Raw genomic sequence first — 27,097 nt, forward strand, 5'->3', positions numbered from 1 at the left:
TATCAGTGTCTAGGCCTGGCCGAGAGTGATCAGTGAAAGCACATCTATAAAGGGATTTTGTGAGAATTAGCCTGGTGAGCTATTTATAGCCCTGCGGGAGGTGGGGAGGGAGGGGTGAGCGGTGATACCGTGTTGTTATACACCGCACTCTGTGGACAATCCCAGGGTCAAAGGCACTGAGGCCAGACTGCAATTAATTCGCTGTCCGATAAGACCAGAGTGCTGTTGCACACGAATGCAAGCAAACATTCAAAAGGTCGTCTGTGATTTTTTCGTGAAGTACTTTGCCCCATCTATTTGTGTTCATGTCAAGCTTTTTTAGAGATTTAAAAGGCACCAAAACAGCCCAGAAGAGCAGGCACTGCGAAAGTACCTCTCAGCGCAGTCTGTTGTATAATCCCTCTGGGGGCCCCAATGCTATTTCTGTTCCTGGATATGCGTCACGACTGGGTATTTTCTCTGGTGACTAGCTTACATCAGTAGGTCTCCTAGTATACGCTCTATCAGCGAGAGCCTTCTGATTGATGGGAGTTTCGGCTGGGGCTGGCTGGCGTTTTATTCCTGACTTCCTAGAATGGACAAGGAGAATTTGAGATCGGCGGAATGTTGTGGATAACCAAGGACCTTGAGAAGCCAGGTTGGTTTACAAATCCATTTCTTTACCTTCTCGTGTTCTCTCTACTAATGCATCTAGCGTTGATCAGAGAGGTGATATCCCCGTCCGGGCTTTTAAACTGGCGGGGCTGATGCGACCCACGATGACGGGTATGGGAGCGGAGGACCGTGTGTTAGATCTGTTTATCTGTGGGTTGCAGCAAGCTGTCAGTGACAGGGTCTCTGCTTGCTTGATTTCCCCGTACAGCTTGCATGCTGCCGTAACATTAACACAGAGAAATAACCTTGGATTTTTGTTAGGAATCTTTTTCCTGTGCATATCCCTCTCTCGTTCTCTCATGCGTTTATTCTCTCCTGGCGGTGCTCTTGTTGTTATGTCATGGATTGTACGTAGCTGTTATACTTCCATTGATACTGATGCATCCTTAGCGTCTGTGTGCAGAGGAATGTCAGTTCCATTCTCGGTCGCGGGACACCCCTCTCGTACCCCCACCGAATTCCCCCTGGGTTCACATGCCTCATGTCATCCATCAATTGCACCAGGAATTATAAAAAAAATGCTTGTTTGCATCTCATCTGTCTCTTGATATGCAATCCCCCTCATACAGCTGTCTGCCTTATCAGCATGGCATAATTCATTATGTGAGGGAAGGCTCCGGCAATAACGCAGGGGAACACCCCGCAGACACCAGGCGAATGTCACAGCGCATCTATCCCAGTCTTAGTTAAACGTCACAATTTTAAAGACGCAGCGATTTCTTTCACACCGAGGCCACACTAATATGCATACACCATTCAGAAATGCTGAACGTTTTCAACCGTGACCTTGAAATGCAGGTCAGGAGAGCATATCCTCCTCGTTTTCTTCCATTCTCCTCCTCCTGTTGTATGTCTGCTTGCGTAAAGAAAGAATTGTAATAGTCTGTCTGATAGCAGTGGAATGATCCTCCCTGCCAAGTGTGCTAAAGCATTTTCCATTCAAAAATACTCTTCGCTCTGGAGGATTCGTCTGCTGTATTGTAGTTTGAGAGGTGTCTCTGTGACAGGGTTCGGGAAATGCCCCGGTCAATGAGTTCCGTCAACAAATATCAAGCATTTTTTGTGTACAGATTGATTTTCATAGATGTTTTGTTGTGTGTTTGGAGTTTCCACTTTTTCCCTTGGGTTCTTAACATCTAAAGTGTGTCAGTGGAGGGAAGCCCGCCATGCCGGATCTTTTTGACCTGCCGGCATGAAAGCAATAAATGAGCGGTGCGGAAGCTCTGCCCGCTCGTGAGCTTGAGAGTAATGCGATGTTAGCCTGCCACCACTGCACTCACGGGATTACAGCACACCCTTGTGCGAAACAACCCGATACAGACCCCGCTTCATCAATTGCTCTGTGTTGGCAGTGGGACAGGAAGTAATTGTGTCCAGGTTTGGGCACTGCATTCTTTACCGCTTGTTTTCTGCTTGTCATTATTTGATTAGCCCAAAGTCTAGTTTTTCTGGATTTGTGTGTGTGTGTGTGTGTGTGTGTGTGTGTGTGTGTGTGTGTGTGTGTGTGTCACACATAACAGATCTATGCACCGAGAAGCCCTTGGAATGGGTCGACTAGTTTGTTTTCCCAATTTACTTATCAATTTTAAAGGAATTATTTAAATTAATTTAAGGAATATTTTACCAAAAAAGACAACATTGACTCCACCCTTATGTTATTCCAACCTGTAGGGCTTTATTTTTTCTTGTGGAAAACAAAGGGAGACTTTTTTTATAATGTGCTCTTTTCCATATGATTTAATTAAATTGGACTGTATAATGTGCTCTTTTCCATATAATTTTATTAAATTGGACTGAAGATTTCAAGCTTTACAAAAAATGCATAAGAATCATAAAAGGATCATAAAAGTCCATATAATTCAATAGACAATCCTATTGAAGACTGGATACATTTGTTTGAGAAACGGATCATAATTTCAGCTGATAATCTTCAGGTTTTGAGAATCAGATCAGTTAGTTGATTCATTAAAAAGAACAGTTTGCTGGTTTGGTTTAGTATTATCTATATATTTTTATAGTGTTTATTAATATTTTGAAATCATTTTATTTTATATTTTTAGTTTTCATTCTAATTTTAGTTATTGCACTTTAACATTTAGTCTTTTTATATTTCTGTTTAGCTGTAATTAAGCATTTTTTATTTCAGTTTTACTATAGTTTTAGTAATTGCAGTACTTCAACTTATTTTAATTCAGTTAGTTGCTAAATGGAACATTTCTAATTTTTATTGAGGATTTGTAAATTGTTTGCCTAATATATACATTTCATCCTTATTTAAATTATTCAAAACAATTTTTAATGGTTTAGTCAATGATAACAACACTGATCGTTCACGAATCGAAATTCAAAAAACGTTGTATTTGTATCCTTTGCATTTCATCGAAGAAAGAAAGTCATTTAGATTTGCAATGACAAGAGGGTGAGTATATGATGAGTGAAAGTGAACTATTTCTTTAAAACCATAAACATGCTAGATAAATATTTGACCAACCATCAAGAATCTTTCAGCCTTCGAAGAGCACAACGAGATGCGTTTCATTCAGCAGCTGACCTTGTCTTCCTTTGTGTGTCCTAAACAGCGTTCCTGCATGTTCTGTCTTTGTACTTCCTCTTTTCACAGTTTACTTGAATGAAACTATATCTCCGCCGAAAGGCTCGCCACTAATTTTCACACATTAGTATGCATTTTCCTCATAATCATGACACATTTTTAGTCCCTTTCCAGGCAGAAGTGGATGTTTTGCATCTTCGCATGCTGATTAGAATCAGCCGTTCACAGTTAAGAACCTGATTTCTTAGGAGTATAGAAAATAGTGTTTTGATGATGAATTCCTGCATTCAGTGGCTGAGCTGAAAGCAGCTTCATTTGGAGACTTAAAGTCTGAAATGGAGAGAAGCATAGAGTACAGATGGCAGGAGGAGGCCACCTGTACACCTGAAAGGGAATGATCCTTTATGACCTTGCGCCATGGCGCTTCTCCCTCTGATGAAGAGGAGTGAAATAGACAATCAGTACATCCACACTCACTCACTCCCACATGGTTTCCTTTTTCCACAAGAATCTCTGTGCTGACACAGAGGTCCCTTTTTGTCATGTGTTGACAGATACCGATGAAATAGCTTCGCATTTTTCTGTGTCTTGACAACTGATTTGTCATCTGCAGTCTTGAATGATTCTGTAGTGACCATCAGTGTGGGTTAAAAGTCAAGACTGCAAGCTGAGCAGAGATGCACAGGAGAGAGGGGAGAGAGGCAGTGTGTCCAGGGTGACACGGCTGGCATTTTGCCCCTATTAACTTCTCCGACCTTTGTGTGAGTAAATGTGGCTATTCTATCGATTAATTATGCTGACGTATAGATGGTTTGCATATTTTGTGGCTGCTTCCTGATCCCTATTCATTCATTTAATTTTGGTTAATAATTTTCATGATTATTTATGTTTTAGATGATTAATTTGATTTTATTATTACCAAAGCTCAAATGTACCGCTGCTTTTAGTTGGTAAATAATTTTCTTGCTTATTTATGTTATTGCATTCATTTTATTTTCTATATTATATTATATTATATTATATTATATTATATTATATTATATTATATTATATTATATTATATTATATTATATTATATAATATTATACCTTAAAGGCAGATTGCCCATTTTATTTTATTATTATTATTTAAGTCTAATATTAGTCAAAGCTGAAATGTACTGCTGCTGTTATTTGGATGATCATTTTCTTGATTATTTGTCTTGTATCAATATTTTTAATTATTTATTTGCCATATATTCTGTTAGTTCACTGTAGTGAGAACATACCAAATCAAATTAAATATTTTATTATATATTTATATTTTGTACAGTACCTGTATTAGTCACAGTCATCATTTATAATATGTAAAAAAAATATTTAATTATATTTTTATACAGTAGCTAAAAGACAGATGGCCCATATAAATCTTTAATCAATATGTAAGATTTTTGTAACAAAATTTCTAAAAATCACTTGCACAGTGTGATGTATTTCCTGCAGTTGTGTACTTACAATATCCCAAAAGTTCCCAAAGATTTTTAAAATCAGAGAAATTACAATTTTAAATAATGGCTCGTCCCTGGTCATTGTCGCCTGTCAATGACGTAATATCCGCGTTATCCCTGGTTTCCGCTCGTACTGCCATAGTAACCATGGCGACAGACGTGGACAACTGCGTTACGTCTAGCGGCACGCTCACGCTGTTGTGATTTCGTTCAAACATTATGGACCATGGCAAGCAGACTTTGGGACAAAAGGAAAACTAAAATGAGGATCAATATCAGCGTGGCGTTTTCAAATGCCGATAGCTCCACGTCCGTGACAAACTTTGACTTGACGAGGCGCCGCTCTTGCATGTAGATTTGGCAGGTGACCAAATGTACATAAAACTAATCAATGTTATATAGCTCAACATGATGAAATGTTAGAATATGATCAGTATGTTATTCTAATGTTGATGTAGCTTACTGCTGGGCTCATACAGAAAACAAACAAATAAACACATAGAATAACATTATAACTTTCAACACAATGAAATCAAATGCAGTTAAGTGTGATATTGTAACGTTAGACCAAGTGAAACAGCTCTGCGTTACCTCACAAGTTTAATTCGTCTAATAAACTGACCCGTGTGAGTAGTAATTCTGCATTTGCGGGTAGTTCGGTAGAATAAAAATATCCTTTAAATCCGCGGGACTTGCGTGTGGCGCTGATATCTGTCTTTCATTAGCAATTGCGCCCTGCTTCATACCAAAGTCATGTTAAAAACATCAATGTATTCACTCATCCATAAACATTATTAGATCCATCAGCACGACGACAAGTTCCGTTATTCTGCTTATGCATCATCAACCTACGCCTTTGTTATTGTAAGAGGTTAGAATACAACAAAAAAAAACTTACATATTGTAGCTTTGACCAAACCTGTCAGTAATCAAAGCTAGAAGAAAGAAACATAGCTGAAATGTACAGCTGCCGTCATTAGAAACCACAGATGAGCAACTAGAGGGCGAATGCAGCAGGGTCCGATCGAAACAGCATGGCCAGGTTTTCATAATGAATGCTTAGGCTTTCATTCAAACCTACTCTAGCTGTGCCTTGTGACGCAAATGTCACTGATCCGAGTGCCAGAAGAGTGTTGAGGTGTGTGTATGGAGGTTGGACAGACCCTGACTACGTCCCTTCTCTGTGTCTGAGGCCTCGGCTCCGACTGGGCTAAGCTCTCCATACCTTCTGTTCGGTCCTGGCCAATGCCAGATCTGTGGGACCTGGACACTCAACCTGAGCCAAGTGGGCAAGCACACAGTGACTCGCACTTCAATGAGAGAGAGAGAAGGGGGAAAAGACGCGATCCAATGTTGACATTCAAAATCGGACAAAAAATGATTTGTTTTTAACATTATTTGTGATCTCCTGGCTTGATGACCAGATGGTTGTATAGTTCTGTATGCTGTGTATGGCTTGAAACGCATAATGTGAGCACAAGTGAAGCAGTTGAGAGTGGGAAGGGAGTTCAGTCATGCTGACCCCTTAGCTTATAGCATGTTAATGTAGATTTCAGTGTTTGACTGTGTGCTGTGTATTGCCGGCAGCATTTTTTTTGTGTCTTTGTATGTTTGTATGCATCATACTGTATGTGTGTGTGCAGGCATTGCAATGGCCAGGCCCAGTGTGTGGGCTGAACTCAGGAAGTGGGCAGGCAGGCATGTGGCCCTTCGCCACTTGGGCCCCAGGGCTCCTATCACAGATGGCCCACTGACATTAGCCCAGGCCTGGGGTCAGCTAAGACATCATATGGAGAGAAAGAGAGCACGAGACTCATGACATTCTCTGCCCGAAAGGATGAAAAGACAACAGCGTAAGACTCTCACACGAAGACACTTTACCTTTGTTCAGGTGAGGCGGCTTGCAGGGATGACGAATTCGAGCGGAGATACAGAGTTCAGAGAGATGCTTGAGAACTGCCAGGAAAATGGTGGGTTTATTCCATGGAATCACAGGTGAGACCACCTGTCTCTACTGGCCTGAATCAACCACATTCCTGGCAGCTTTCACGCCGGAAAATCAGTTATCTACAATCGAGATTCACATAAAAGCAATTTTCAGTCCAGATCTTTCCCAGGTTCAGGTTTGATAGCATATATTCAATGACTTTTATTGCACAGGCATAAATTTATCAGACAACCTTGCCTGAACCCACCTTTACTAAAGTTTGAAGGTGAACGTCAGATGCTTTTTTAAAATTAGGGTCTTTTTTATCTTATTTCGAACAGCCTTGTCAGACAGATCATAGTTTTTATTCCCCAGTTTCTTTTTCTCTCCCAGACTCCCTTTGCTATCTGAGAGTCTGTGGCCTCCATTATTAATGTTGAAAAAAATCTGCCTTTACACACCAGGCGGGTGGACCTATAAAACATATCATCCAGCATATGAGTCACTCCAGGCTGGACGCAAGATTTTATAGACAATCGTTTCAACAAATCCTTTTTTTTGGAGGGCAAGCATATGTTGTATTTTAGTAGCTGGTATTTCAACCAGTTTTGTTTTATTATTAATATAGTTTCTTAGTATTTATTTATATATTAAAGGTACTGTGTAATTTCTTTGTTGTTTAAAATTGAATGAGTACATCATGAATCCATCTTCTAAACTGTGTTTTTGTCTTGAGTACTACGGTACGCCTATAATACGTGTTTATATTCAGACTATTTTAGACCAGGTGGGATGACAACAATTATCCCAGTACCTGCAGGACTGTAATAGACATAAATAGAGAGAAGTAGCTCCGGCTACAAGGTTCTTCCGCAAGACGCGTTCAGTTCTGTTTATTAACCACTAGAGTGCCAAAGGTATACATAGTGTACCTTTAAAGTACAGTTTTTTTTCGATGTCTGCTTTAATCTCAGTTAAATATTTTGTCAGTTTGTTTGGATTTAGTTGTTTTATTTATAATTTTTTAAAATATGTCTATTTAGTATGTATTTTTAGTTTTTAGTTTTTTATAAATTTTTAAAAAAAATTTAGTAGGCCTACTTAGGCTAAACAAAAATTAGAAATGTTACCTTTGCAAATAACTGAAATAACATTATAAAAAATGTAGTTGTTTATTTTATGTCAACTATCATAAATGATTTTTTTTATATTTTGAGTTTCGTTAACAACTACACTAATGAGTAGAGCCACTCCAATGAGACTTCTTGACTAGATTAACCAGCTAGACCAGCATGAACCAGCCTGAATAAACATGGGAATCATTCTGGTGTATACTGGACTTTTCAGCGAGGAGCTGACAGGAAACTGGGCATAGACGACGAGATTCAAACCTTCATTTTGCACATGAGCACCACAGCTAAATATGTTTGGAACATGTGTTTGCATGAAAACAACTTCACCATTTTTTTAGTGTTGCAACAGATTTTAAACACTAAAAATGGTACAAGAATGATGTAAGAGGAGGATGTTGGTAATGCATCATCTGTCTTTATCTGTCAGACTTAGATATGCAAAATCCCTGTGCCCTAGGGAGACAGTGTGTGACACATTGACACACAGTTTTCAGAACAGAGTAGAGTCAGAATAATGGAGAAAGAGAGAGGTTATTCTAATGGAACCCACCTGAATTCTCAACCACTAAAGAGAAGAGAGAATCTGACGTTTATTCAGCCTACTGACGCTCTGACACCGAGGCAAGGTGAGGGCCTCACTTATATTTTTAGCCTGTGAATGGAAGGAGCCATGAATTGAGTCAGAGGGAAGAATAGACAAAAAAGAAATGGAAGGAAGCAGGATAAAAACCTGCAGGCAGATGGAGAGGCAGCAGCCGTGGGTTGCTGTGACTGAGATTGTGCTGCTCTATTTAAAAACCACAGGAGTTTGTTAATGCTGCCGTGGGGTACATGTTATATGTGTGGAGATGGAGAGACAGGAGTGTGTAAGTAAGCGGGAGGACACAGGGTAGGAAATAGAAAAACTGCCACAAGCATTACAGCCCTCATTACAGTGTGACACAGATCTGGCCACATACTGCTGTGGGCATGAGACTTATCTATAAACGTTATAGAATGACCGTTTACGGTTTAACATCCCTGTCTTTTGACCCCTGTTCTTGGTGATGAACTGAAGTGATTGATTGATTTTTTTTTTCACTTCAGCATCAACTAGAATTTACAGCCATTACTCCAGTATTCAGTGTCACATGATCCTTCAGAAATCATTCTAATATGCTGATTTGGTGATTTTTTTTCTTATTATTATAAATGTTGAAAACTGTTGTACTGCTAAATATTTTTGTGGAAATCGCAATGGAGATTTTATTTAAAATAGTTTTTTTTGTAACTGTACATGTCTTTCCTTTTGATCAGTGCCCTTGTAAATACAATTATTAATTTCATTTAAAAAACCTTACAAGCCCCAAACCTTTGAATAATGGTTTTGTTGAAGTAAACAGTAATTAATTAAATATAAACTCACTTAAATTATCATCTCAGAAAAAAAAACTTTGCTGAAACGTTGTAACAGTGAGAGCCGATCTCAATATGGCCACTGTGCAGAGTGTGGTTCAAGTTGTTTGTGTCTCATTGGCAGTTAAGGGAGAGCACTCTGTGAGACCGAGGAGAGGAGACTTCCACTTGTCCATCTGCGTACAGTCACACCAAACAAAAGCTGAGCAGGAAGCCATTCACAAATGCAAGAAACTAGATTTTTTTTTTTGGTTTCTGTCTGCATTTGTCGTGATGGCTGAAGCTGCCCGGGTTGTAAGTAAAAATATGCATCTTTGAAAAAAATGGGTGTCAGTTTTTGGCTTTACTATTGGACTGTATTAATACAGCAGTTTGGTGGAGACAATCATTGGTTGCATCAGTCAGGATGTGGCCTTAAAGAATGAAACCTCAGCTGCCATTAGCGCCATTGTTGGGTGAGTTTGATATGCACTGCCCTTCAAAAGCTTGAGGTCAGTAAGATCTTCTTCTTTTTTTTTAAAGAAATTAATACTTTCAGCCAGGATGCATTAAATAGATAGAAAGTGACAATTAAGACATTTATGTTGCAAAAGGTTTCCTTTTTATAACTTTTTTTTATAACTTTCTATTCGTCAAAGAATCCAAAAAAAAAAAAATGTTTCACGGTGTCCACAAAAATATTAAGCAGCATAACTGTTTTTAACATTTATAATAATAACACATTTTTCTTGAGCACTGAATCATTATATTAGAATGATTTCTGTAGAAAATTTTGCGTTGACATCATTGGAATAAATTACATTTTAAAATATATTAAAATCTAAAACAAAAGATAAATATGTTTCTGTTCATCAAAGAGTCCTGCAAAAAAAAAAAAACCTTTCAAAATTGATATTTTACATCTAATAAGCACATTATAGTTATTTCTGAAGGATCAAGACTGGAGTAATGATGCTGAAAATTCAGCTTTACCATCACTATTTAAAATATAATTTTTTATTTGAAATAAATGTAGCCTTGGTGAGCATAAAGAGGCTTCTTTAAAAATGTATTTTTGAGAATCTTACCGTCTACCACACTTTTGAATGGTAGTGTGTATATCTTTAAATGGTCTAGGCTTGATCCGATCTGCATGCTCACACATAAAAATGCCCTATAGCGTTCCATGTCCATTATAGGTTTTGCAGTGTATATGCAGAAACTCTGTCGGTGTTAAACAACACCAGCGGATGCCTGTGGGGATATCCCGTCATCAGGTAGACATAAACACACCGAGAGATCCTCAAACACTCAGACTCCAGCATATGCAGGGCACACATGTCTGGCCCATGGAGAGGGAGGAATGTGTAAAACCTTGTAACGCACCTCTGATTTTCCACTCCTGCTGCGTACACATCCCATTATCAGTTTTATAAGAACGCTGGAAATTCCTCCATTGAGGTGGTACAGATGCGATGGGCGGCATGACCGCTACATTCCTGACTGGGAGGCCTCTTTCCAGGACAACTTAGGGTGGCCCCTTCATGGCTCGTTTAATAGTGGTATAAAAATCTGGTATGCTCCTTTTCCCCACTTCTCCAGTCATCAACATACAACGCAACACCACATAATATGTGTATATAGTTGCATGCGTGCATGCGCTATACTGTGACATCATGAACTGGCAGGTCAGGCAGTCATTCGCTCAGCGTTTGTTGATCCAAAAGTAATTAAATACCAGTTAAGTGTTTTTAGCGATGGAAAATTGAAAAGGAAATGTTGATAGATTTCTAATGTGTCATGGAATAGGACTGGTTGTATAATATGCAGGATGGACAAAGGAGTTCTAAGCCAGACTTCAGTTTGAATGTTATTTCATTCTTGTTAGTGCTTGAAATGGGTGGATTTATGGTTGTCAGAACATATTTTGACAAGAATGAGACCAGAAAATCACATCCTGTAGATGCAATACAGATAGCACAATGCATAATGTAACGTTATGTAGGAATACCTGGTAATATGCCTGCATTAGCTGTGCTAAATATATACATAAAGTTCACTGTGCAGTGGATATTGAATCAGGCTTATTCAGCAAATAAAGGATCATGCCTGGAATTCTATTTTACACAGTAACAATGGTATCTGGGATTTATTTTTCTTTGAAATCCATATTAAACACTTGTTGTGTTGGAATGTGTGACGTCTACATCTACGTGTGAGATTCTTGAACAGATTTGACGTAGTCGCATTTCACTACTCCACAATAGAGGGTACATGAACGGCTAATCGGGGTTAAGATGGGATCAGCCTTGTTTTACTTGAAGTGTTACAATCCATTTTTGGTATTATTTGGGTGTTCTGTTCTAAATTTACCTCAGAACTACTTTTAGATTATAGCAAGACGTGTTAATCAGGTGCAGCTGTGACGTGGCAGGTTTAGTTCATTTTCGTAAAGCATCATAGACTTTCTAATATTATTAATCTAAACCTACATCTCAATCAGGTGCTGCACTGACGTGGAAGTTTTAGCTGTTTACAGTTTTGGTTCCTGACAACAGTTTAGTGAAACTGTAAACCCAAAAGAGATGCTAGATAGACTTTGACTAGTGGCATTACGTTCAGTGATACATATCCCATGGAATCCTGTTTATTGACTGATATTAGATGTATATTTAATTTAATGGTATGGATCGACATTGAATATTGAATTGAGCATGTTTATTTCAACTATTTTTTACATTTAGATTACCTTTACCATCATCTACCTCTCACTTAAAGTTAATCTTAAAAAAACCTCTAATAATTTAATATTACTGTAATCTTTAGCAAATCACGAATAATATACAGTACTCTTTGTATTGTACTGTAAATGTTAATGCCGTGATGCCTAAATGACTTGTAGCATTTAAAACTATGGATTTTAATTGTTTCATTTTTTATTTATTTAGACTTAATAGAATAGAATCTTAATTACATGCTACATGACAAGTCAGACTCATTATTTGTCGAACTTACAGACCTAGATAATATGACTGTTATCTAGCTTCATCCAGCATGTACACATGTTAATTGGATGACATTTGGTCTCAACGTTGATAAAGACTAACTCGATTATAACTGCCCTTATGTGTTTTAAATGTGTTTCGTGGGGCAGGAAGACCTCAGCTGTGAGAGAGCTTGTCGGTTTTTGTTTCATTAAAAAAAACAACAACAACAACAACAACAACAACCGTGATTTGCATATGCGGTTTGTTTATGTGTTTATTTACTTCTCTTAATCCTAGTCTGATGTGTCTCCAGGGATAAATGTAAATACACGTGTGCAAACAAGCTCTCCTGGGCTGCGTACACACCCTTAAGAGACGTACACAAACAGCATACGTACACACTTAAACATTCAAGAGGCCTCATGTGTGTGTTCCTGCTCGAGGCCAGATGATGAGGACTTGTTTGCGATGGGAGCCAGCAGTGACCTCAGATGCTTAACAGAGAAGCTAGTGTACCCCTCCACCCCTCTGACACACACACACACACACACACACACACACACACACACACACACACACACACACACACACACACACACACACACACACACACACACACACACACACACACACACACACACACACACACACACACAGTGTGTATACCCCTCCGCCCCAGCGAGACAGCACAGCATCTGTTATGCAAGTCACATACACACATTGCCAGAGTTCATAGCGAGGTTCTCAACAGTGGACCTCAGTGACGCCTCGTCCCCTCCATCTGTGAGGAGCTCTGCATTGTCAGAGACACAAAAGAGAGCATCCTGGGTTTTACGTAACAGATTCCCATCTCGGGATTTGGGAGGCTCATTCCTCTTTTCGTCTTTTTTTTGCACTGAATTGCATTTGCTCCACACTTACCTCAGATCTCGGAGGACGAAAGTGCTTCATTGTCTGGATCTGATCCTTTAAGACAAGGCTTTCCCCTCGAGAGCCAACTTATGACATCAACTGAACTTTCCTCTCATCCACAGTTACACTTTCCTGCACGCAGAGAACTGAAAAAAGGGTTCCTTGTCTGTCAGGTGATGTGAATGTTCAGGTTGTTTGAGAGTGGCAGACGTGTTTTTAAGACTGAAATCAGAGGGGAAATTGCCTGTTGAAATAGCAATGGCCAGTCAGACTGGAGCACTTGATTTGTGTCTGGACATGTTGTTTTCACTTTGACAGGTGTCGATAGACAATACTTTGCTTTTAGAATGACTCACACACTCAATGTTGTTTCGAAGGTTTAAAAGTAAATGTAATAATATGAGGTACATACTAGGCATGTTGTGATATTTAAGGTACAAAAGGAATTACATTTTACGTGAGTTGTGAATTAGAGTTTGTAGTCTGAATTATTCACATCTATCTATCTATCTATCTATCTATCTATCTATCTATCTATCTATCTATCTATCTATCTATCTATCTATCTATCTATCTATCTATCTATCTATCTATCTATCTATCTATCTATCTGTCTGTGGACATGGTACAAACATGATACGGAACAAGCTGAGTGGGAAACATGGCCACATGGAAAGGCTCAACTGCATGTCAATGAAACTGGAAAAACAATTATCTTAATTTCACATTGAGGGGATTCGTCCCAGTGCTAGGAGAGGCTGAGAAATTGTGAATGAGCGGGTCCATCCCCACTCTGCTACGTTTGTAATGTAGTTGTGTCTTTTAGAAATGGAAATTCATGGTCAGATTACACTACGGACCTGTCTCTGGAAATTAACATGCCCAGGGAGAGGACTCATCACGTTATGACAGATGTGGAAAACGGAAGAGCGCTGCTTGATTTTCCACTTTCCAAGAAGCTTGGAAAAATGATTTTTCAAAGAGTCTCACAACAAGGAAAAGAAAAAACAATAATGCCATCAAAAAGTGCTTCACGCTTGTTTGCACAAATATGTGTGTTAGCGTGCTAGTGCTTAGCTTTTCCATGGGTAATATTTGGTACAATACATGGGTAAATCTGGCCTGTTTCTTGCCTCCATTTCTTTTTCCTCCAGTGGTACCCAGAGTTTCCAAGCCTGGAACTGTTAATAAGTGTTTGTTCTCAGCCCAAGTGTGTGTGGCAGACCCCAATTCCACGGCCGGAAAACCTGGGGCCTGCCCCTCTAGTCAGAGCAAACTTAAAAACAAAAACAAAAAAACAATTCTTTATCATTCTTTACTTCACTTCCTTTGTCTCCTCACTCAAAGAGAGCTAGAGATTTGCATGTGGGTGGATGTGTACGTGTGTGTGAGCGAGTCAGTCAGTCGCCTGCACTGTTGTGGTGTTGTAGCTACAGTCTTGTGGGAGTTGAGTTCACACCTTTACATTACCACTTCCTCCATCGTCAGTTCCGGCCTCAACAGTAGTAGTCGCTGTGTGGATCTGAGTGTTGCAACCTGGGATGCCACCCAAGATTTTAAATTCACTGACTTTCTGTGATTGTAATTTTAGTGCTAAAATCTTCTCCGTTACCATAAACCTTCAGTATCATCTTGAACATCAATGCATAACTAGACAGAAAGTATTATTAAATGCATCAAAATCACAGGTCACACTTGTTCATTCTATTAATATAATATCTCCTGTTTCTCTCTGATTTTAGCAGTTCCTCAGAGGTCCAAGGCCGCTTGTGAAATGTTGGAAAAATTTGTCCCCACTAAGCACACACTTGAGGCCCTTTCAGAGATAGAGACAGGCAGATTTAGATAAGAAGACAGAATTAATATATTGTTGTCTGACTCCTCTTATATATTCTTATATATCTGACTTCTTATTTAAATTTTATCTCATAATTACCTGTTTTATTTTTTACTCTGAGGTGAAAACAGGCTTCCATAGATACCCATTTTTGAGGCATTGAAAACATTACTGGAGCCGCTCTGTCAAAGGATGTTGAATGATAAATATTTTAGCCACCTCTTGCATGCTGAAATGGACTGGATGGAATGGTTGCAATTATAGCTGTACAATTAAAATTATTTCCCGGCGACAGTTTGTATAAGTTTATTCCATTTACAGGAATAAACAGAAAAGAAATCTGAAAAGAGTGAAAATTCATCTCGCATTGGCCAGTCGATGTGTTAAAGGCACAAAGCCAGGGGTAAAGAGCAGCGTGTGCAGGAAATGGAGATGCAGTTATTTGACTGAAGATGCCATAATTATGATGCCACAGTGGCTTCCTCTCCTTCCTCACACAGCTGTGACAGTTCCACCCTCAGCACTTGAGCCAGACACCAAAGACGCTTTGTCTCTCTGTCAGATTCCTGGAAGTAAAGGCTTTAATCGCATTACACAGATAGGCCCAATTTGTGAAAAAGGCTTTACTCTGATAAAGATCTTAGCATCAAGAATTGTTTGCGGTTGGTGTCGGTAGAGCGAGACTCTGACGGTGTTCCTTTTGTGGGAAATGAAAATATGGCGATTCCTGGGAAAGTTGGCAGCTGGACAACGTGATGAGGTGTGACTGGCTCCGTTATTGTGTGTATGGGACACAAGCTACTTTACAAGCTCTTCCCACAAGCACAGCATAAAGACAGGGTCCTGTTTTTGGAGACACAACCATGTCCTTAGGACTCAAGTTGCTTAAAAAGCTCTCCCTCCCTCTCTGTTTCCACTGAATTATGTGGCCTTGACTGCCGGGCTTGACTGTAGTGGGCCACCTCAGTCCTGCACTTCAATATTAATGCACTAGGAGGCTTGCGGAGGGGGCTGTTATTATCTCCCAAGCATTTCTGTCTCCAGCAGAGTGACAGTTAAAGGGACAGGCGCCACAGAGCAAACAGCCTCATTTTCTCTATGATGTGGGCCAGCCAGCAGAGCCCAGAGAAACACTGTGGGGTGACTGATTGATTTTCTTGGCCCCCAGGATTGTCCCCCGTGGCCTGTATTCACTCTTAATTATAGGAGTGGTTGGAGGGCAAGGGCACTCTCTTTCCAGTTATAATATTATTCTATCGGGTCTTAGGGGAGAGCCGCAAAATGTCAAACTTTCTCAGCTCCGTTAATGGCTTTGTGATGCACTCTGATCATGGGTAAAATCCTCCTGTGTAGTTGGGAATGGAGCACGGTCGAGGTTGAATCAGCATATTGCACTGTCTGCTTCACTTTTGCTGTGTGTGAGTGACTCGTTTATGTGTTAACCACCATAGGCTCTTCTCAGGAAACTCTTTGTCTTGACGAAGGGCTTTCAGTAGCGGCACAGCCTCCTTGACGCTGGTGTTGGTTTAAAAACAGCTCAGTGCAGACACAGCAGAGTGGATATCAAAGGCCAGAGAATGGTATGACCACGGCACTGTTATCCCTGCAGTGGTGAATCAGCACTTCACCAAGTCAAAACAGCTTTTTCCTGTGTTTGTGGTATAGCAATGCTAGATCCACTTTCCAGAAAGACAACAGGAAGTTTATTATATTCTTTATGTTATCTAAAGTGCTGTTAAGTAGGCCCACAACTATTTCTTACTTTTAACAGCTGTGATACTCCTTTTCCTGGAAGTGTCTCTTGCTAAAAGTGTTGATCATGAGTTATGAGTGCCAAAAAAACTCTTGAATTAGTTCCTGGACAAGGAACTAGTGTCACCTTTGACCTATTTGTGTCACTGAGGTTTGTTTATTGGAAATGTCATTGGGGTTATGGAAAAGTCTTATGAGCAACTCCCCTTGAGTGTGAAACTCCTTGACTTCCCGCCCGTCCGTCTGTCCGTCTATCTATCTATCTATCTATCTATCTATCTATCTATCTATCCATCCATCATCTTATTTAAGATAAAAAGAGGAAAAATTATGAATGAAACGTACTTAAAAACAACCGTTTCTATATTGATAGCCTAACAAAACTGATGTACAGTTTGACTAATGAATATTTTGACCAATCATAAACAAACCTAACTGACCTAACTAACCTGACGGTTTTGTTTTAATCTGCTATTTAATCATTTTAATTCTACTTTCTTGCATTCAAAGTTGACTTGCAATCCTGCATACTGTTTGCTACCTAATTCAAATTAAATTGAAATGTACAAATTGAATTGGAATTTAAAATGCATTCAAAATTCAATTCTGAATTGTGCATAAACCGTTTTGTTTAATATTTTTACACATACTGAGACACTGATTTCACTCTTTTTCTTTTTCTAGATATATTCTGGATATAGTTAGGTTAAAATAGAAGTTCAGAAACTGTTCTGGAAGTGACTGATTCTTTCTAGAAATACAGAAAGTTGTGCTTTGGAGATACAAAACTCATTTCTTATGGAAACTCATCTATAAAGCTGTATTGAAATGTTTCTGGACACCCTTGTTGACTGTGAGTTCATCCTGATGTATAGAGGGAAATATTATATACTCATTCTTCACTGAGTTGTGTATTGCAGGTTTCAGGAAATTTCATCATAAATCAAGACTGAAAGTCAGAGTTAGGTTTGAGGGGATGGAAGGAGTGGCGCCGTGTTATGAGACTGCTGCACAGGAAGTGCTGTTTACCCCCCTAGGAGAAAGCAATAGGTTATTGGTTAGAGGATACTGGTGAAAGCAGCTTGTTTCTCACTACAGGTCTATCAAAGACCATTACAGGAAGACCCTCTTCCTGCTGCAATACCTAATATCCAAAAAGAAAAATACCCTGCATCACCTCAGATAGTTTAGCAAGGGATTGTACCGTATTTATTCTCCCATTACTTTCTAGCCAGCCATCTTGAATGATGTATTTTCAGTGAAAACCAAAAAATGAAAGTTTCATTTTGACTGGTGCCAATGCTGATTGGGTGTTAATAGCCATTGCTGCCTCAAGTCTCCTGACACCTCAACCTTGAGTTGGTATGTTTATATATGGTGGGCTTCTATAAAAAAAGAAGCGCATGACTCTCGCAGGGTAATGGCACTGTGCGGTTGTGCTGCCCAAGCCCATCAATTACATAGCTGTAAAGCTCTCATTTCAGCCCAAATAGCTGCCATTTCTGTGTCAAAGTCCCCACCAAACTGCCCTCCCCCTCAGCTGAAGTAAATTGGTGAAAAGGCATGTTAGAGAGAAAATGAGTGGAAACTGGACAGACGGGGCCTGGATGTACATGTATTTTACAGACTGACTCAGACACCAGCTCAGCGCCAGCTTCTTGACTTGTATAACAGTGCAGAGATTGGAACAGATAGAGCGAGCTTGACTCACAGTGCTATCATGGAGAATCTGCTCTTGTTTTTCTTTAGTAGAGAAAGGAGAGAGAAGAACAGAAGGACAAGTGGGCGGACTTGCCTTAAACGGCAAAAGGCAGTTGAACCCAGTGACCTTGGTGTGGTCCTTGAGGAGAGGTTCTTCTTTGGCCCTCGGCCAGCGTGGATGCCGGGATGGGGTGTTCTACTAGCGGGTTCCTCTAGCTGTTCTCTCGGTGTGCTAGTTACGGTTCAGTGTTACTATCACACCCAATGTAATGTGCTCAGCTTGTGCGATATGTCACACTTTCCCCTTTTCAATCTCAGGGGAGGATTCTCTTGGCAGCGGATGGACTCGCGCTGACACTGGCACGGCTCCATCGACACGGCCCCCTCTTATCCAAAAAGAGTGTGCTGCTTGTGAAAGGGGGTGACTGGGATGGTAACCGGTCCACTCATCCCCCAATGACGTAAATGTCACCTTCCCCGTTTCAGTCTGGGCCTTAAGAGTCAGATGAACTGCGAAGGGAAGGGTTGGAGAAGATGACACTGATTAGCTCGCTCTGGGGGCGACTGTTGTGGCATGTGCAGGATGGCCGTGGCACTCTGTGATTTAATGCCCATTAAACACCATGTGGCACCAATTTGTTGCAGCCCAAATCCTGTCTCCCAATGTGCTGATTACAGAGCAAAAGCTCAGCTCTTCTACACCTGCTGGATTGAGGAGATGTATTCTTGGTCATGTGGCTCCACTGACTCTTTAGATAAACAAGCAATGAAGAGACAGCACTCCCTCTGAAACTTTGCCTAATCAACATTGTGTGATTAGGGTTTTATAGCTTGTCTAAATTACAAAAAAACATGAAACTTAAATATTTTTGTTTCAGCAGTTTTGTTATACTAGGAAACCTCTCAAGGAACTTGACTCACGATGTTTCAAATTAGTCGTGAGCAATGAATCAATTTCTCGCCTTTTAAGATTGTACAACTTGTAAATCATTGAATACCTAACATAATTTTCCACAGGGGCATCTGGCTGGTTCTGTTATGTGTGTCTTTTATTATCTTGAAATTCTTGCAAGGCATTTAAATTGTTCTTGACATTGGAGTTGTGATATAATGGTTGCTGTACACAGTTTATTTAATCATAAAATATTATTTTTATTAATAACATTCAGGGTTCACCAAACATATACCATTACACACGTGAAAATAACTCTTCTGTCAGAGTACAGATGTTTGGATGAACAACCCACTGACCAGAAGTGAACCCTTCCTTAGTCTGCGGTAAAAATCAGACATATTAGTTAAAAGCACAGAGAGCCATTCTTGCCACTTTTATTTCAGATCTTGATTTTAGCCCATCATTGGGGCTAATTCGAGTACAAGTCAGCCTGTGCCGCCAGGAAATCCACTTAGCCCGATTTCCCGGCTCTTGTGAGGGGTAACATGACACTGGACCCCGGCTGTCAGGGGAACACTCACCGCCCAACAATAAAACAAGTGTCTCTGATGTCATGACCACAACTATGCACTGAATTCCTTACTGATGTACTCATCTATCAGAGGTGCTCTTTCCATTAGAACGCCCTGTCATGAAGAGACATGGGAATCAAAGGGTGGAAGGAACCAGAGGTGGAAGGAACCAGAGGGAAAGATCGAGGAGATGGGGGAGAGGGGGGGCGGGGGGTTCGGTGGGGGATTGTGTGCAGCTGGGGCTGGAGGAGAACAACAGAGCCTACTGATTTGTTTGTTTGCGCTGGGAGACATGTGATGGTTTAACAGGATCCTTTACTTTTTTCTGCCTTCTTTTTTAAGACTAAGCTAAAGGAGGGAGCCGTCACCTTTGTTGCTTGTGTCATTTGTCATATGTTCCAGTTTCCTTCCATAAATTTTTAAGTCGGCCCATTAAATATAAGGTAATTGCATTGTCTCTATATGGTGCCTGGAGCTACAAGTCCTATTAAAGAGAGACAAAGGCAGTGAGTGTTAAGAGTATTTAATAAAAAGTATGGAATTAATTATGGAAGAGGAGAGCGCAAGATGAGGAGAACTTGCGATGCTGCGAGGGTCACGGGTGGCGTTTTAACGTTAGCACCATTTGCTCATGAAGATGTTAATGCTGTGCATATCGATGATTTGACTGCTGCCGGGCCGATCTATTCTTGGTAGCAACCGTTCCTCCTCACCCTATTATTTGTCCCCAGCTGGGCTTCATTAAACCGACTTCCTCAAGTAAAAAGAGTCTCGGTTTTAGAAAGGATGGCGTCATGGTTTGTCAGACATCCTAGAGAATGCAATATGATACACAGGCAGAGGGAAAGAGATTTAAAAGAGAATGAGTACAAGAGGAAATGAAAGAGTGGTGAGTGCAGTTGAGGTGTCGGGCTGAGGCAGGTGCACCTGACAGAGTGCTCATTGGTTCCCATGGTTGCAGGGCTGGTACGATGAGTGGCGAGTCAGAATGATGACACCTCCACTAGCCCCAGGGCCCTTTCTCCTCTATGATACATTTAGCTTCTTAATGCCACCTCAAATGATCTTGCTAACTTTACTGTATTACTCTGCATGAATTTTTTAGCACCCAGAATAATGTTGTGGAAGTGATGCAACAGGAATGCTCGTCATCCTGACAAATTTTATTTAAAGGATGTGGTCAATGACCACGTGCAACATTAGAGCCGGGTCAATGTAAATAAGGCTAAATGCACTAATCTACACTCAGCTGCTTGGTATTTGAGCAGGATATGCTCGATAAACTGCCTGTATAAATCGGTATCTGAAATTCTGTGAATCATGTACTGCAGACCTCTTGAAAGAAGTACATAAATAAAAGACAAATCTGGCATTGTGCCTGTACATCTTAGCTTGCAGCATGCATTAAAAATAAAACTAGAATATTTAAATAGAGAACTGTTTAAATGTTTTGATATTACATCAGATGAAACTGAACAAGTAGGACTTCCTCCTGGTTTACTAGGAGTTTGTGTTCTCTCACTGAAGTAAATGAAATGGATTAGGGTAGAAAAAGATTCATAATAATATATATTTCCTGTGTCAGTTCTGTAATCCTGTTCATTTAAGACAAAGAGGCAGAAAATGGCGTGAGGATGTTGTGAAGGGGGTTGGAAACTCATTTATGGCATGACATTATATGTCGCTTTTTCCTCTGAAATCGTTTTGCAGAAATTACTCAGACCATTGAAATAGAAAATATGCATTCACTTGTCACTCTTTACATTTTAATTCACTCGCTGTGGAGTAGCACAGAGCATAGTGTATGAGAGCTTTGACAAAATGTGCCACATGTCCTCAAGTACTTTCAAATGATAATTTCCAGGGAAAAAGAGGAGGCATATAATTACAGGCAGTTATTTATACCCTGTACATCTCCAATTCATCGCCTGTTCATTTAGTTAACAGCCCTATGTTGGATCTCTATTTTGGATGATTTTTTTAAGCACTCATCATTGCCCCATCACAGCACATCTTCATGGCAAGAATAATTTCTTCTTGCGAGCTCTTTGGTAAAATGTTTTGAGCAAGTAATCAAAAGCATCATAAGCCTACATACTGTAGATCGTAGAAACCATTGGTACCAGTGGTCTCTAAGATCTATGGATAGCAATGCTTTTGTTAAGAGCAGCCCAGAAATTCGAGCTACTTACTCAAAACCCTTTATCAAGGAGTTCCTTCACTTAATGTGTATATGTAGAGACAAATCTCTGCTTTTTTAAAGAATTTTGAAGGAATTGTCATTCCTACAATTTGGATAATTTATAGTTTAGTTCTTAGAGTTGGTTGAGAGGTAGACAATTTGAGTTATAAAAGTGCAATAAATGACAAAAACATTTTAAATTGTGTTCATCCAGCACAGTTCAGTAAATGCATCAGTTCCTCCTCTTACTAATATACTTTGGAGCCTGCTGTGGGTTTACGGACACCAAAGTCCTAGAAAGCTATTTTATTAACCAACATATACTTCACTTTATGCATACTCTTTAAGGTTGATTATTTGTACCTTTTAAGAAACATATTTTGTTATGAAGACAGACTAAACCTTCCTTATACTGGCATCAAAAGAGTTTGCAAGTCTGAGGTCTTGATTTGGTGTGCAGTGCGACATATGTGAGTCCTAGAGAAACTTTTTTTTTCTGTGTTTTTGCGGGTGAGAGGAAGTGTTGCCTGTGTTTACCCTGGGTGAGCTCCACTGCAGATTGTGATGCAACCTCACAGAAATGTCTTGTTTTTCTGGGTTAGCTGAGCTTGTCTTAGTGCAGCAGAGCAGCATAATGGTGTTTGTAATATCTCCAGCCCTGGGGCACATTTTAGATTGCGGGGCTGAAGAGCACAGCTTGGCTGCATTCACTCCTAGACAGGGAGCAGAAAAACATACTGAAGCATGCTTCTCTAGATGGGCTTTTGGAGAGCAGGCCTCAAAAGCACTTCAAAGGCCAAGCAAATTGTTTAACTAAAAACTAAAACTATAAGGCCTTTGTCAGGGAGGCTTTTTCTGTTTTATTTTTCTCATCATAGAATAAAGGATGTGCAATGCATGCTAATTTTACTGTTGTTTTAAGAGAAAGGTTATATATATATATATATATATATATATATATATATATATGTATATATATATATATATATATATATATATATATATATATGTGTGTGTGTAAATTACAGCAAATTTCTTTCTCAATCATAGACTGCTGGCCAAGGTTCAGTCTTGTCCAGGCACAATAGAGCCCTATGGTTGTCGTTTGGGTTCTTTGCTATTTTATTATCTTTAAGGCATTTTTTGCTATTTTAATGTCTGTGTAGTTAAAGGCAACACATTTTATCTGACATTTTTCTATTTATGACAAGGAATTTTTATTCTGTCGGAATTACCATTTAATATAATTATGCCTAGTGTTTGATTATGGTTTGTAAAACTGTTCTTGGACTTTTGCCATTTCATAAATCTTCAAAAAAAATTCAGAGTAATGTGCAAGGTACACTGTACCACCATTCAGATGTCAAAGGAAATGCTAAACATTTTGAATTTGTACTGCCATGTCTCATCCACAGACAAGCTCTTTGTTCCAGTATGGTTTGTGCATAAACACATCAGAGGATTCATATTAATAGAGCAGGATTGCTCCAAGGGGAGTGGAAATATTGTTCTAGCAGATGCTCAGTTCCAGTATATTTATTCAATATGAAGAGCCTTCAGCTACTCTGATAGTGTCTATATGGTCTCATTTCACACATTATCATTAAACTTGTTTCGTTTCATTGTCTCTACAGTGGTCTGCATAATCTCAGCACCCTGGCCAGGGGATCTGTCACCCCACTGCCCAGCCTTCACCTGCCTAACCCAACTACCATAGAGGAAGCAGCTCGATGCCTTTACCCTGAGAAACAAGCATATCCCAAACTTACAGAGAACCTTTGGGTGAGTTTACAATGTCACACCACACAAGAGCAAAGACAGGAGGATGCAGAATATCTGGGAGCCCATGAAGGACCCAGGTGTTTAATATGGAAAAAGTTGAAAAGCGAGGTTAGGGAGACACATGTTCTGCGGGCTGTACATCTGGCGGGACCGTGTGCTGAGGTTGCATGCCTCACAGATGCAGTAGGAAGATAAAAGTGCATCGCTGGTAATATCGGATTTACCAGGGCTAATAAAACTCTTGATTAGCATCTAAGTGGAATCATATAGATGCATCAATATTTAAGAGTGCCTTTATTAAGTTTAAAGATCAAAGGTTATTTTGGTATCAATTCCAGTTTTTAGTCCTCTAAATGTAATGTCTAGTGTCCATTTTTTTATGAATAGTGTAGGCTAGAGTACACTACATGACTTTTAAATTCTGAATAGATTTTAAAACACTTGTGGACTTGGTAAATGGTCACAGAGAAAAACTAAACATTATACACTTAGCGACTGAGGATTTACACACTACGAGACTTTCAAATCATTTTAAACAAAATAAACTCACTCAGAATCATACACCTCATTGCTAGTGTTCTATGATCGCTCAAAATAAAAACGTGTTTGATATCCTCCGACTGAATAGAACCAGTCTTAAGCTAAAAGAAATCAGAGTCTGTACCCATCATACACTACACCCTTTTCTGTTAAGTCTGTCAACTCTGACTGGCCAAAGCCTACAGATTGGCTCTGAGTTTGAGCAACTATCATCAACGAGCCCAGACTGTAAGATCCTGGGAATAAGTCGTGCAGTGTATTCCAGCCTTAAGTCCCCTACAACAGTACAAAGATCAGACCATTGAATCTTTTCCACAGCTCTATGATGTGTTTGTGGACACCAGAAATGCCTGTGCTTCAAAGCCTGAGCCGCAAACAGTGACGATTTATTTTCAGTGGTGCTCAGAGTAGTGGCAGCCAGACATCCCAATCGTGCATGCTCGCCCACCAGTTATTAAGATTTTAAACTCGGACAGTGAATATAGTCATTTATTTGTTTTACTCCAAGAGGCCTGGGCACACTTGTGGCAGATGTTTCAACTCTTCCACTCGGGATCACAACCTCCAGATGCGCTCTCTCTTGTTTTGCACCTTCTCTTTATAGAATTTTGCTAGTGTATATACTTATGAGGTATACTGTTCCACTTGCTTTGGCCTAGTCCTGTGCAGCACCTTCTTTTTTGATGTACTTGTGTCCAGTAAGCTGTGGGGAGACCTTCATGGTTTACATGATCCAAGCTGTGTCCAAACCCCTTTAAAGGTAGAGCCAAGCTAAGACCTCCTTTGGAGGCAGTCATTTCCCTTTGGGTTTTGTGATTTTAAATGTCAACAACTGGCCACAGCTTTTGCAGTTATACATGCTTCAGTCTACTTTCTAATGTTGGTAAGAGGAAGTAAAAAAAACAAGGATACATTTCAATGTAGCATAATGTTGTAAGTGGGGAACCAGTAAGAAAGACAATTAATCAGTGCCTACACAGCTGTTTCCTGACATTTCTGCAAAATGTTGTGGAAAATTTAATGAAGGCTAGCTTGTAATGTTTTCAAGCTTACCCGGTGGAAAATATGACAGTCTTTCCATAGACAATTAAGACCAACATGAAGCCCTGTTTTTCACTTTTTTTAGTCCGTCTTTCCTTCCATCGGGCAGTGTTCTGTGTTGAAGCCAAGGCTAAATGGAAACATGTACATTAAAACAGATACAGCTGTGTAGTCTGAAAAACCCCTAGGTTTGTTGGAGCTTTGCTAAGCAATCTAAGCAATGGCACCTACAGGAAGACCCCCCCCCCACACACACACACTCCCCTCGACAGTCTGCAAGGCGGCCATGTTTTTCCGTGCCGTTTTCAATTATCGAGCTGTCCTGTAATTAGGTTGCTTTGTATTAGACTGCTGGTGTGCCTCAGAGTCCTGGGTCAGACCTCTATGCCAGACCGGGGTTCATTTTTCCTTCCAGGTCCACACTTTCTCTGCTGGCCAGTCTGGTCACTAATATTGGTAACAGTATCTCGTGCTGGGGGATAGTGCTTGGGCTTAAAGAGTGGCACTTAAATTAGACATGACCTCCTGTTGAAAGGGATTTATTCTTTCCTTAATAGCTGTTGTGTTTTCTATCAGGGGGCACTGCCTTTTGACCTGACACCCACAGCAGCACTTCGATGGTGGTATTGTCCAAATGTAGATCTCTTTGGTGACAGAGAAAGAATATAGAAAGAACCGCTGCTTCACTGTGATGGGTTTATTTGGGGCTTCCCATCAGACCCCTTCAAATGGTTGTTGGCTTGTATCAAATAGATATCAGTAGCTTTTTCAATATCAGGATGTAAATGGTGGACATAATAACTGGGCACTTTCTTAACTGCTGTTACGTGTTCATCAAGATAAATCGCAACATTTCCTAAACCGAGACAGTGCTAATGTCTTATTTAATGACTGATGTCAAGGCCCAGTCAAATTTTAGCGCACAGCAATTTGTTGAGAGAGCAGCCGTCTGGACAGATGATGTTATTTAAATAATCACCATTGATATGATTATAATGACAAGCTAATGGATAATGTGTCCGCTGCCGTATCTCAAAACTAATCAGAGCCAGCGAGCGTTTTCTCCCTCTTCTTTATGCCATGATATTGTCCTTATGAAAGAATTGCCCATCATTTCCATGAATGTGAGTCTGTTGATGCTTGATTTTTCCGGTACATTCACTCTCTCACTCTCGCTGAGTCGCTGGCATCACAGCTGCTAGATAATTACACATTCGACCAAATGTCTTGAAGGGTTGTATGCACCTCGTTTCCGGCTGCGCACGGATCACAGCAGCTCTGCCATCCCTCTCGGCCCACACAGGCAGAGAATTGGATGGGCTGGGTTGTGTAACTGAAGCCCCTTTCATAACGCAATTCATCAACACCATAACCCTGCATGGTATTCATGCCTTCTCCACCCACACAGGAACAGTCACCCACTCTACTCACCCCGTCTCGAGATGGCTGTAGATGCTTCCCACGCATGCTTTCTCTCTCCAGTGCACACATAAATGTTCAGGCTCTCCTGTAAATAGTTTTAAAAATACTTCCCCTGTGCTTTAATGGCTTTTTCCTCTGCTCCATATAGCTTTCAAAGACTGGTTTTTCTGTCTGAATTTAATATTGTTATTGTGTTAATTAGGGGTGTCGCAATATTGGCATTAACCATAATATTTTAAACGAATAGTACGCATGATTATATGACATATAAACAATCCAGCAACAGTATCAACATCCCAACGTACAGTAGGTGGCAATATTACAACTTAACGCTGGTTGCCACCTGTCG

The 27,097-nt window shown here is 40.0% G+C and overlaps 1 protein-coding gene across 3 annotated transcripts in view; it reads left to right on the forward strand.

Moving 5' to 3' along the window:
- hivep2a (HIVEP zinc finger 2a) overlaps positions 1-27,097 on the forward strand; it is a 71,000-nt gene that overhangs the window by 26,771 nt on the left and 17,132 nt on the right. Inside the window, exons 1-2 of one of the 3 annotated variants that reach the window (XM_077220279.1) lie at positions 449-637; positions 23,598-23,745. The exons of 1 other annotated variant lie outside the window; for it this stretch is intronic. The gene's annotated coding sequence lies outside the window, so the exon portion shown is untranslated. Of the gene's footprint in view, positions 1-448; positions 638-23,597; positions 23,746-27,097 lie in introns of those variants that run through there. One more of the 3 variants, XM_077220277.1, reaches the window with a different exon arrangement.

Source organism: Siphateles boraxobius, unplaced genomic scaffold (assembly GCF_051911475.1).
Source record: "Siphateles boraxobius isolate OS27281-9 unplaced genomic scaffold, OSU_SipBor_1 8, whole genome shotgun sequence".
Lineage (NCBI taxonomy): Eukaryota > Metazoa > Chordata > Actinopteri > Cypriniformes > Leuciscidae > Siphateles > Siphateles boraxobius.